This window comes from Bos indicus, chromosome 27, assembly GCF_029378745.1.
Source record: "Bos indicus isolate NIAB-ARS_2022 breed Sahiwal x Tharparkar chromosome 27, NIAB-ARS_B.indTharparkar_mat_pri_1.0, whole genome shotgun sequence".
Taxonomy (NCBI): domain Eukaryota; kingdom Metazoa; phylum Chordata; class Mammalia; order Artiodactyla; family Bovidae; genus Bos; species Bos indicus.
Window position 1 is genome coordinate 22,664,967 of NC_091786.1, and position 13,141 is coordinate 22,678,107.

At 37.4% G+C, this 13,141-nt stretch overlaps 1 pseudogene; it reads right to left on the reverse strand.

Moving 5' to 3' along the window:
• LOC139180158 (craniofacial development protein 2 pseudogene) overlaps nucleotides 1-13,141 on the reverse strand; it is a 193,215-nt pseudogene that overhangs the window by 131,620 nt on the left and 48,454 nt on the right.

The following is a 13,141-nucleotide window of genomic DNA, read 5'->3' on the forward strand; positions in this document are numbered from 1 at the left end:
AAAAAGTCATTATTCCATTAAAAGATAACATCCTTAGTGCAGGATATGAGTTCAGATTCAACAAACAGTGATTTAGCTCTGTGTTAATATTTTCTAATTCTTATGTAAATTTTATTCCAGATCTTGGAACTAGCACTCCTGAAATATACAATTGGGCCAATTACTTAGTATTTTGGCCTAGAGAATTTCATGGATTGTATAGTCCATGGGGTCACAAAGAGTAGGACATGACTGAGCAACTTTCACGTAGTTAATATTTGTCAGGGTTGTCAGATACTCCAGGTTTTTATTGTTCTTTCTGTTTTTTGAATGCTGCACCTACATGTTCTGGGCATAATCTGGGACACTGGAAAATACTTTAATATACTTTTTAAAATGTATGTCTATTTTTTCCTACTACCTTATGAAGGGATTTTACAATTAAATCTTTCTTGGCCACTGAAACTTTTCCTAGGATTATGACATTGGGCAAATATGTATGGGCTGTGCCCCATTTCTTATGAGTTACTATATAATTGTAATAGATTTGGTTTCTTTGGGGCTTCTCTGATGGCTCAACTGGTGAAGAATCCACCTGCAATGTGGGAGACATGGGTTCGATTCCTGGGTTTGGAAGATCTCCTGGAGAAGGGAATGGCTACCCACTCCAGTATTCTGGTCTGGAGAATTCCATGGACTGTATAGTCCATGGGGTTGTGAAGAGTCAGACACGACTGAATGACTTTCACTTTCACTTGGTTTCTTTGACCACTCAGTTTCACTGTGCATTTGGAATAAAATAAATTTTCATCATTATGTCTATTAATTGACAAGCTATTATCAGCTATACTGCCCGAGTTACCAATAATACCCCTAAAAGTGATTTATCCAAATATATGTATTCATTATATTCTTATAATTATCTCATTCATAATTTCAGAAAATAGCAACACAATAAAATTATATTTACTGACATTTAGTTCAGTTCAGTCACTCAGTCGTTTCCGACTCTTTGCGACCCCATGAACTGCAGCTCGCCAGGCCTCCCTGTCCATTACCAACTCCCAGAGTTCACCCACACCCATGTCCACTGAGTCAATGATGCTATCCAACCATCTCATCCTCTGTCGTCCCCTTCTCCTAACGCCCTCAATCTTTCCCAGCATCAGGTCTTTTCAACTGAGTCAGCTCTTCGCATCAGGTGGCCAAAGTATTGGAGTTTCAGCTTCAGCATCAGTCCTTCCAATGAATATTCAGGATGATTTCCTTTAGGATGGACTGGTTGGATATCCTTTCAGGCCAAGGGACTCTCAAGAGTCTTCTCCAACACCACAGTTCAAAAGCATCAATTCTTTGGCGCTCAGCTTTCTTTATAGTCCACTCTCATAGCCATACATGACCACTGGAAAAACCATAGCCTTGACTAGATGGACCTTTGTTGGCAAAGTAATATCTCTGCTTTTCAATATGCTATCTAGGTTGGTCATAACTTTTCTTCCAAGGAGTAAGCGTCTTTTAATTTCATGGCTGCAATCAACATCTGCAGTGATTTTGCAGCCCAGAAAAATAAACTCAGCCACTGTTTCCACTGTTTCCCCATCTATTTGCCATGAAGTGATGGGACCAGATGCCATGATCTTTGTTTTCTGAATGTTGAGTTTTAAGCCAACTTTTTCACACTGTCTTCTTTCACTTTCATCAAGAGGCTCTTTAGTTCTTCTTCACTTTCTGCCGTAAGAGTGGTGTCATCTGCATATCTGAGGTTATTGATATTTCTCCCAGCAATCTTGATTCCAGCTTGTGCTTCTTCCAGCCCAGGTTTTCTCATGATGTTCTGCATAAAAGTTAAATAAGCAGGGTGACAATATACAACCTTGACACACTCCTTTACCTATTTGGAACCAGTCTGTTGTTCCATATCCAGTTCTAACTGTTGCTTCCTGACCTGCATACAGGTTTCTCAAGAGGCAGATCAGGTGGTCTGGTATTCCCATCTCTTTCAGAATTTCCCACAGTTTGTTGTGATCCACACAGTCAAAGGCTTTGGCATAGTCAATAAAGCAGAAATAGATGTTTTTCTGGAACTGTCTTGCTTTTTCCATGATCCAACAGATGTTAGCAATGTGATCTCTGGTTCCTCTGCCTTTTCTAAAACCAGCTTGAACATCAGGAAGTTCATGGTTTATGTATTGCTGAAGCCTGGCTTGGAGAATTTTAAACATTACTTTACTAGCGTGTGAGATGAGTGCAATTGTGAGGCAGTTTGAGCATTCTTTGGCATTGCCTTTCTTTGGGATTGGAATGAAATCCCAAAGAGTGCTGAGTTTTCCAAATTTGCTGGCATATTGAGTACAGCACTTTCACAGCATCATCTTTTAGGATTTGAAATAGCTCAACTGGAATTCCATCACCTCCACTAGCTTGGTTTGTAGTGATGCTTCCTAAAGCCCATTTGACTTCACATTCCAGGATGTCTGGCTCAAGGTGAGTGATAACACCATCATGATTATCCAGGTCGTGAAGTTCTTTTTTGTACAGTTCTGTGTATTCTTGCCACCTCTTCTTAATATCTTCTGCTTCTGATAGGTTCCTACCATTTATGTCCTTTATTGAGCCCATATTTGCATAAAATGTTCCCTTGGTATCTCTAATTTTCTTTCAGAGATCTCTAGTCTTTCCCGTTCTATTGTTTTCCTCTATTTCTTTGCTTTGGTCGCTGAGGAAAGCTTTCTTATCTCTCCTTGCTGTTCTTTGGAACTCTGCATTCAAATGGATATATCTTTCCTTTTCTCCTTTGCTTTTTGCTTCTTTCTTTTTCACAGCTATTTGTAAGGCCTCCTCAGACAGCCATTTTGCTTTTTTGCATTTCCTTTTCTCGGGGATGGTCTTAATCCCTGTCTCCTGTACAATGTTACGTACCTCCATCTATAGTTCATCAGGCACTCTGTCTATCAAATCTAGTCCCTTAAATCTATTTCTCATTTCCACTGTATAGTCATAAGGGATTTGATTTAGGTCATACCTGAATGGTCTAGTGGTTTTCCCTACTTTCTTCAATTTAAGTCTGAATTTGGCAATAAGGACTTCATGACCAGAGCCACAGTCCGTTCCCAGTCTTGTTTTTGCTGACTGTATAGAGCTTCTCCATCTTTGGCTGCAAAGAATATAATCAATCTGATTTTGGTGTTGACCATCTGGTGATGTCATGTGTAGAGTCTTCTCTTGTGTTGTTGGAAGAGGGTGTTTGCTATGACCAGTGCGTTCTCTTGGCAGAACTCTATTAGCCTTTGCCCTGCTTCATTCTATACTCCAAAGCCAAATTTGCCTGTTACTACAGGTGTTTCTTGACTTCCTACTTTTGCATTCCAGTCCCCTATAATGAAAAGGACATCTTTTTTGGGTGTTAGTTCTAGAAGGTCTTGTAGGTCTTCATAGAACCGTTCAACTTCAGATTCTTCAGCATCACTGGTCAGGGCATAGACTTGGATTGCTGTGATATTGAATGGTTTGCCTTGGAAATGAACAGAGATCATTCTGTCATTTCTGAGATTACATCCAAGTACTGCATTTCAGGCTCTTTTGTTGACCATGATGGCTTCACCATTTCTTCTAAGGGATTCCTGCCCAGAGTAGTAGATATAATGGTCATCTGAGTTAAATTCACCCATTCTGGTCCATTTTAGTTTGCTGATTCCCAGAATGTCGATGTTCACTCTTGCCATCTCCTGTTTGACCACTTCCAATTTGCCTTGATTCATGGACCTAACATTCCAGGTTCCTATGCAATATTGCTCTTTATAGAATTAAACCTTTCTTCTATCACCGTTCCATCCACAACTGGGTTTTGTTTTTACTTTGGCTTCATCGCCGTATATTTACAGAACATTTACGGGCATAATGTTCTTAAATTTAGAGTCTTATGGAAATCTATAATCAAGCTAGAGTTACTATGAGGGTGAAAAGTCAAAATGAAAGTGGCTCAGTCGTGTCTGACTCTTTGCGACCCCATGGGCTGTCTATGGAATTCTCCAGGCCAGAATACTGGAGTGGGTAGCTTTTCCCTTCTCCAAGGGATCTTCCCAATGCAGGGATCAAACCCAAGTCTCCCACATTGCAGGTGGATTCTTTACCTGCTGCTGTTGCTGCTAAGTCACTTCAGTCGTTCCAACTCTTTGTGACCCCATATACAGCAGCTCACCAGGCTCTCCCGTCCCTGGGATTCTCCAGGCAAGAACAATGGAGTGGGTTGCCATTTCCTTCTCCAATGCATGAAAGTGAAAAGTGAAAGGGAAGTCGCTCAGTCATGTCCAACTTTGCAACCCCATGGACTGCAGCCTACCAGGCTCCTCCGTCCATGGGATTTTCCAGGCAAGAGTACTGGAGTGGGGTGCCACTGCCTTCTCCACTTTACCAGCTGAGCCACAAGGAAAGAGTTATTATATTTTTAATTTAATCAACATTAACACATTCTGGTTTTAAACTGACTACTGATTAAATCAGATACTTAGCGATTCACAAATCAAATAAAGACTATATAAAATGAATATTAAAGTCTTATGATATATTCATTACTTGTTACTTTGGAATCAAGAATATTGATAAAGTTTATATTGATTTTCATACTTCTTTTTTTTTTACAGTTTTTTTTTTAAACTTTACATAATTGTATTAGTTTTGCCAAATATCAAAATGAATCCACCACAAAATACTTCTTATAATTTGATTGGACCATCCAAGGGCATATCAGGGAGGGAAAATCTTGATGGCAAATTATCAACATTACTCTGAAAAAATCATCCTAAAAGTCAATTAAAACAATATATATAGTATTGATACTACGTATAAAATAGATAACTAATGAGAACCTTCGGTATAGCACAGGGATCTCTACTCAGTGCTCTGTGGTGAGTTCAGTGGGAAGGAAATCCAAAAAAGAGGGATTATATGTATAGCCAACTCACTTTACTGTACAGAAACTAATACAACATTGTAAAGCAAGTGAACTCCAATAAAAGTTAAGAAAGACAATCAGCAAAAAGATACATATTATTATCTTAGTAAACTAATTTACAGTTAGTAAAAAACAGCTAGAAGTTTTCAGCCCTTGAATTATATACAGATCATTTCAAAAATATTTTATATGCCATCATACATATTTATGGAGATAGGAGTGTTCTTTTGTGGGTGTTGCATATCATTTTATTCCATAATTATATAGGTTTTGTTCCTTGTTAAGTATAAATAAATATTCTGTTCTTGGCAGAATGTATGAAATGAAGGATACTTGTGTTTAATAATCAGTGAGAGTGGATTCCAGTTTCTGTGGCCTAAATTTAATTTAGACTGATGGTAGTAGAATCTTGAACAGTCTCCTGCTCATATTCTCTTAGTTATTCATTCACTTATTTGCTTTCTCAAGATGAGTGTCTTTTATCCAATTCTAATGAGCATGTAAGCAATGATTAAAGCCTCTGGGTACAGTTTTTTGTTGCAAAATGGGATATTGAAAAAGAAAGCCAGTAACCAAAGGCCAAAGAAGACAGAGCCTTAAAGTTAACGACTGGCAGACAAAGAGTCTTCCTTACAACCTTTGAGCTGAAATTGTTCATGCTCATCACCATATAAATTCTTATCATGTTCAGAGGATAAAAATGAGTACTTATAGTTCTTCTGATGTAACAGTTTGGCCAGGATATCTTTTTGAAGACAGTCTTTACTTCAAAATGCTTTGGCAGGTAGTTACTTTAGAGTCTGGGCCTAGAAGAAACAGACCTGATTTCAAATTTGGTTTTGACAACAAATGACAAGTGTGACCATAAGCAGATTAGCTCACCTCTGTAAGTCTCAGTTGTCTCTTTTGTTAAATGTTAGTGATAATAACTAATAGAATTGTTGTGAATATTGCATGAATGCTAAATAAAATATTGCTCGAAAGAGTTTCTTCCAGTGCTTGGCAAACAGCAGATACAGAGTAAGTTTAATTAAGGTTCAGTTAGTGATACTTAAGGAAATGTAGTATTCTTGCCTGGAGAATTCCATGGACAGAGGAGCCTGATGAGTTATAATGCATGGGGTCACAAAGAGTCAGACATGATTGAGGGACTAACTCTTTCACTTCTTACCTTCACCTAAGGAACTGATATGCATTATAACTAATAATTTCCCCCCCAAAAATGCTTCTATTGTTTAGGAAGGTTACTGTCTATTTTTACAGTTCAAAAGTGTTGTTCTGAATCTCCTTTTATTGAATTTTGGCTTATGACCTACATAATAATTTTTATAGCTTCCTATATTATAAGTGAAATGCTATATAAGTGTCAGTCCTCTGCTGGGCAGTGAAAACCAAGGGACAGTTAAAAAGCATTGCTCCTGTTTTCTTGCAGCACTTGTATCTTGTCATTAACTGATGATGAGTTTGAGCCTGAATGGGAGAAGTATTGAACGTCCTTGATTTGTTAAAATGTGCATTATGATCTTCTGTACACACACACACACACACACACACACACAATATTTTGGGCATAGACAAAGATCAAAGACCTGTTATTTAAATGCTTCCATTTCCATAATAATGATTTACTCAAATAAAAAAATCAATTCAAATTCTTCAGAAAGCTTCCACATCTGATATTATGGAAATGATTTTTCTAAAATTCCATTCACTTTTAAATTGAAACACTTTATTGATGCCTACACGCCAGGGAACCAGTTGTGTTCAGTAGAAGCCATGAAGAATTAGATGTAGATCTTGTCTTCAAATACCAGATCCTTACTTTGAGATCATGTTAGTGCTTCATTATGCTGTATGCTTACATTATGAACTAAAGCTCTTCATAAAATCAATATTTTCAGGTCACTTTTTCTGATTTTATAGCAATTTCAAGCATAACAGCAATTGTTTTACACTTAGTGCATGGACATATTCATTAATACAGATGATGGAGTGGTGCTTATTTCTATGATTGACTTGATGCTGGGTCTTTGGGTAGAAATGTACCTTTCAATTAAAGTACAGTCTTAAAAAGAGAAATATGATCTACTCATACATACTATACTTTTCAGAAAAATACTATAGATGAAATACAGAACTAGTAGAATATTTTGATGGTTTGTTATTTTATGACATTGAAAGTCAACACTGAGATTTAACATATTTCACCAGTTTTAGGGTTTTTTTAACTGATATTTATCAAAATTATTCCCTGCCTTGTAACTTCATTGTATAATTATTTTATTTTTTGTGATAATTTAAGACTATAAAAATATGTAAAAGAAGTACAGAATCCCCATGTACCCCGTGGTAATATTTTACATAATCCCGTGATAATATTTTACATAAATACTACTGCTTAATCTCAGTTCATGAATTTTTCTCTCCCTTAGATTATTATCTAATTCATTTCTAATTCATTACTTTAAAATTCTTAATATCCCTCGAGCCAATCTAATGCATTATTTTAAGATTATTAAGATCCCTAGACCATTCCCTAAAATGTCTCCAGAGGTATCTTGACATTTCAATGTCACTGTAAACTCATCTTAAAAAAATCTGGAGCAATCCTGAATGCATTGAACAATCTGATAATAGTCATAAATGAAAAAAAAAAGAGTAATAAATGAAGTGAGTTATATAATTCTAATAGATTGCATTTTTCTTTTCAGAAAATTTGATCATTAAGTAGTATTACAAAACAAATTTAGGATGTCTGTGCCTCCTGAACCAGAAGGGTGAACACCTCAAAAATAAAATAGCTTCTTATTTATCTTCCCATGCCTACAAAGTGACCCTCATTATTAGATGATCAATAAGTACTTAGTTACTGGATGAATGACGGAAGAAAAGCAAATAATGCAAATGACAATTTTAAAAATTAAAGTGTGGTTGTCTCCCCTCGAAACCTTTAAGTATGAGGGGAAAATAATCACTTGTCTCATTTCAAATATTGAAAAACCAGGAGTGCTTAGGCGGTCAGGAATGAAGTGATTCCACTGTCTTTTTCATGAACCTCTAGTTATCCCAGCTTCTCTCTGTGTACCAGCTCCACTCTCTCTACCAACAGACTTAGCTGCTCCCTCGTAGTGTCTCCTGCATCCAACCTCCACTTCATCTGACACGTCCAGATTTCTCTGGTCTCAACATTCCAACCACAGTTTCCTCCACTCAGTCGTCAGGTTCTCTTGGCTTACACGTAGGTCTGTTGAGCTTAGCTCCCGTGTCTTCCCATGTTATTCAGTGTGCTGTGGTGCCCTTAGACTAACTGCCTGCTCGTGCTGAACACCTGCCTCTGGCCGCCAGCCTTGTTCACATGGCCCAGGGCCTCTTACTTCTTAGCAGCCTTCTCCCCTTTGTACTTGCTCTCATTTTTGTTTTCAAGAGCTCTGCTAACACATTATTCTTTTGGTGGCATTCAGTCACCCGAGGAACTTGAAAATCTAGGTTCAGGTAGCCATATCTCACACAGAAAGACTTCTGGAACATTTCTGAATGCTATTCAAATTAATTCAATAATGATTCTTATTCATAAAGAAGATGCATTTTTGATTAATGTGGTTAAAACTAATCAGTGGCTATGAATTCAAAGCTATAATGTAAGAAGAGAAAAAATATATTGATCAATAAAACAGTACACTTAGATTCCTAAAATGAATCAGACTGATACCTTGATTGGGGTCTTCTCCACACACTGCATTCCTTTAATTTTTGCGTTTAGAGATTCAAAATTATATCATCATGAATTTCTTTGAAGCAATCACTTATTTCATATTTCTAAATTACTTCACATTACTTAGTAGCATAAAATTAAAAAAAAAACTTTATTGGTCAGCTTGATTCAGTAATAAACAGTAAGCTTCTGTATTATTAAAAAAATTCTTTTAAAATGTAAATTAATTAAATTATGCATTTAAATATTTTAATTAATCCAGAATAGGTGTGATTTATTTTTTAGTGTGGTTATTATAAATATATGGGCTTCCCTTGTGGCTCAGCAGTAAAGAATCCATGGATTTAATGCAGGAAAGGGAGGTTCAATTCCTGGGTTGGGAAGATCCCCTGGAGAAGGAAATGGTAATCCAGTCCAGTATTCTTGCCTGGGAAATTCCATGGACAGAGGAGCCTGACAGGCTATATAGTCCATGGGGTCACAGAGTTAGACACAACTAAGTGACTAACTCTTCATTTTCCACTTAACTTTCTACTGAAGGGCTCTAATACTCCATTTAGATTTAACTGAAGGTTTCAAGCTTCTGCTCCTCGAGAGTAGATATACTCTTGCAATGGAAATTTATTTTTTTCAGATTCTGGCACACACATAATTTTATTCTCTATGATCTAAATACCTCTGTGATTTTTAGTGCTTTGCCTTGGATACACAGAAATATCTGGGCCTCCAAGGTCCTTTTATAATATTATCCAGGTATTTCACAATATTTTCTTTTTTTTTTTTTTTTGTCTTTTAACCAAAACAATTACCTGGCAAGATTTGTAACATATACTGTTTGCTAAAAGGAAAAGATTTTCTATTGAAATCATTGAAATAATTGCTTCTATATATTTTTATGTGATAAAAATCTGCTCTTTTAAATCAAGTTTTGTACTTGGGATTTTAATTAAGACATTTATTCAGTTAAAGCTGATTTCACAGAGTCTGTTAAGTTCTTCCTTAGAGATCAAAATATCTTTTAATATTATTTAACTTTTAGTTTCTTCTAATATGATGTTAGCTGCATTAATGAAACTACAATCTAGTAGCTATAAGTTATGCTGCTTAGAAGTTTGGATATGATTAGAGTTTAAGTTGGTAAGGAAATAAATTAGTAGGAAAAGAGACAAAATTCGGGATCGGAAAGCAAAAGAAGGGAGGATCTATTAACTGACATGTAGCCAACTACATGTCTGCCAGTTAGACTGCCAGCTACCACGAACACTTAGGTCTCATCTATATACATATAGTAGAAGCTCACTTATCCTTTATGGTCAAGATTATTCATTTTCCAAGTAAGTTAATTTTCTTCATATTGTTGTCACTACTCAGTACTATTAAAATCATGCTTTATAAAAATATTTAAACTATATATAGTTTCAAAGTAGTTTAACTACTTCTGATGACTAATTTTCATTGCTAAATATTCCATAGTGACCCTACATTATTACAGGAATATGGCAACCTCATTGCCCCTTCAAGAAGTCACAAGAGTACTTCTGTACTTCATACATTTAAATGTTATCTGCTAAATGCCAGACATTCAAGAATGATCTCAAACGTGAATGTGAAAACAAACGCTATCTACAATAGCCAGGACATGGAGGAAATCAGATATCCATCGGAAGATGAATGGCTAAAGAAGTGTGGTACATATATACGATGAAATATTTTGTTGTACAATTACTGAGTTGTGTCTGACTCTTTGCAAGCCCTTGGAATGCAACACTCCAGGCTTCCCTGTCATTCACTATCTCCCAGAGTTTGCTCAAAACCATGCCCACTGTGTCAGTGATGCTACTGTACCATCTTATCCTCTGCCGCCCTCTTCTCCTTTTGCCTTCTGTCTTTCATAGCATCAGGGTCTTTTCAAATGAGTCGCTCTTCGCATCAGATGATCAAAGTATTGGAGCTTCAGCTCAGCATCAGTCCTTCCAATGAATATTCAGAGTTGATTTCCTTTAGGATTGACTGATTTGATCTCCTTGCAGTCCAAAGGACTCACAAGAGTCTTCTCCAACACCACAGCACCAATTCTTCAGGGCTCAGCTTTCTTTATGGTTCAACTGTCACATCTGTCCATGACTTCTGGAAAAACTGTAGTTTTGACTATATGGACCTTTGTTGGCAAGGTGATGTCTTTGCTTCTTAATATGCTGTCTAAGTTTGTCACAGCTTTCCTTCCAAGGAAAGCTTGGAACTTCATGGCAGCAGTCACTGTTTGCAGTGATTTTGGAGACCAACAAAAGAAAATCTTTCACTGCTTCCACTTTTTCCCCTTCTATTTGCCATGAAGTGATATGACTGAATGCTATGATCTTAGTTTTTTGAAAGTTAGGTTTTAAGCCAGATTTTTCACTCTTCTCTTTCACCCTCATCAAGAGGCTCTTTAGTTCCTCTACCACTTTCTGCCGTTTGAGTGCTTTCATCCACATATCTGAAGTTGTTGATATTTCTACCAGCAATCTTGATTTCAGCTTGTGATTCAGCCTGGCATTTCTCACGATGTACTCTGCATATAGGTTAAGTAAACAGATGACAATATACAGCCTTGTCATACTTCTTTTCCAATTTTGAACCAGTCCATTTCTTATAAGGTTATAACTGTTGCTCTTGCCCTGTATACAGGTTTCTCAGGAGACACAGGTCTCTTAGGAGACAGGTAAGGTGGTCTGATATTCCCATCTCTTTAAAATTTTCCAGTTTGTTTTTATCCATACAATCAAAGGCTTTAGTGTAGTCAATGAAGCAGAAGTAGATGTTTTTCTGGAATTTTCTTTCTCTACGATTCAACGAATGTTGGCAATTTTATCTCTGGTTTCTCTGACTTTTCTAAACCCAGCTTATACATCTGGAAGTTATTATTCATATACTGCTGAAGCCTATCTTAAAGAATTTTGAGCATAACCTTGCTAGCATGTGAAATGAGTACCGTTGTCTGGTAGTTTGACCATTTTTTGGCACTGCCTTTCTTTGGGACTGGAACTTGGCTTTTCCAGTCCTGTGGCCACTGCTGAGTTCCAAATTTGCTGACATATCAAGTGCAGCAAGATTCCCTGGTAGTTCAGCTAGTAAAAAATCTTCTTTCAATTCAAGAGACCCTGGTTCAACTCCTGGGTTGGGAAGATCTGCTGAAGAAAGGATAGGCTACCCATTCCAGTATTCTTGTGCTTCCCTAGTGGCTCAGCTGATAAAGAATCTGCCTGCAGTACAGGAGACCTGGGTTTGATCCCTGGGTTGGGAAGATCCTCTGAAGAAGGGAAGGGCTACCCACTCCAGTATTCTGACCTGGAAAATCTCATGCCACTGTATGTCCATGGGGTCACAAAGAGTCAAACACATCGAGCAACTTTCTCTTTCTTTCACTGAGTGTAGCACTTTAACAGCATCATCTTTTAGGATTTTATATAGCTCAGCTGGAATTCCACCACCTACACTAGCTTTGTTTACAGTGATGCTTCCTAAGGCCCACTTGACTTCACACTCCAGGATGTCAGGCTCTAGGTGAGTGGCTACACCATCATGGTTATCCTGGTCATTAAGACCTTTTTTTTTAATATATAATTCTTCTGTGTATTCTTACCACCCTCATTAATCTCTTTTGCCTCCATTAGGTCCTTCCTGTTTCTGTCCTTTATTGTGCCCGTTCTTATATGAAATGTTCCATTGCTTTCTCCAATTTTCTTCAGGAAATCTCTAGTCTTTCTCACTCTAGTTCTTTGCATTGTTCATTGGAGAAGGCCTTCTTATCTCTCCTTGCTGTTCTCTGAATCTCTGTATTCAGTTGGGTATATCTTTCCCTTTCTCCTTTGCTTTTCACTTCTCTTCTTTCCTCAGCTATATGTAAAGACTCCTCAGACAAACACTTTGCCTTCTTGCATTTCCTTTTCTTTGGGATGATTTTGGTCACTGCCTCCTCTACAGTGTTACCAACCTCTGTCCATAGTTGTTCAGACATTTTGTCTACCACATCAAATCCCTTGAATTATTTGTCACTTCCATTGTAAAATCATAAGGGATTTGATTTAGGTCATACCATAAAGACGCTTATTCCTTGGAAGGAAAGTTATGACCAACCTAGATAGCATATTCAAAAGCAGAGACATTACTTTGCCAACAAAGGTCCGTCTAGTCAAGGCTACGGTTTTTCCTGTGGTCATGTATGGATGTGAGAGTTGGACTGTGAAGAAAGGTGAGCGCCAAAGAATTGATGCTTTTGAACTGTGGTGTTGGAGAAGACTCTTGAGAGTCCCTTGGACTGCAAGGAGATCCAACCAGTCCATTCTGAAGGAGATCAGCCCTGGGATTTCTTTGGAAGGAATGATGCTAAAGCTGAAACTCCAGTACTTTGGCCACCTCATGTGAAGAGTTGACTCATTGGAAAAGGCTCTGATGCTGGGAGGGATTGGGGGCAGGAGGAGAAGGGGATGACAGAGGATGAGATGGCTGGATGGCATCAC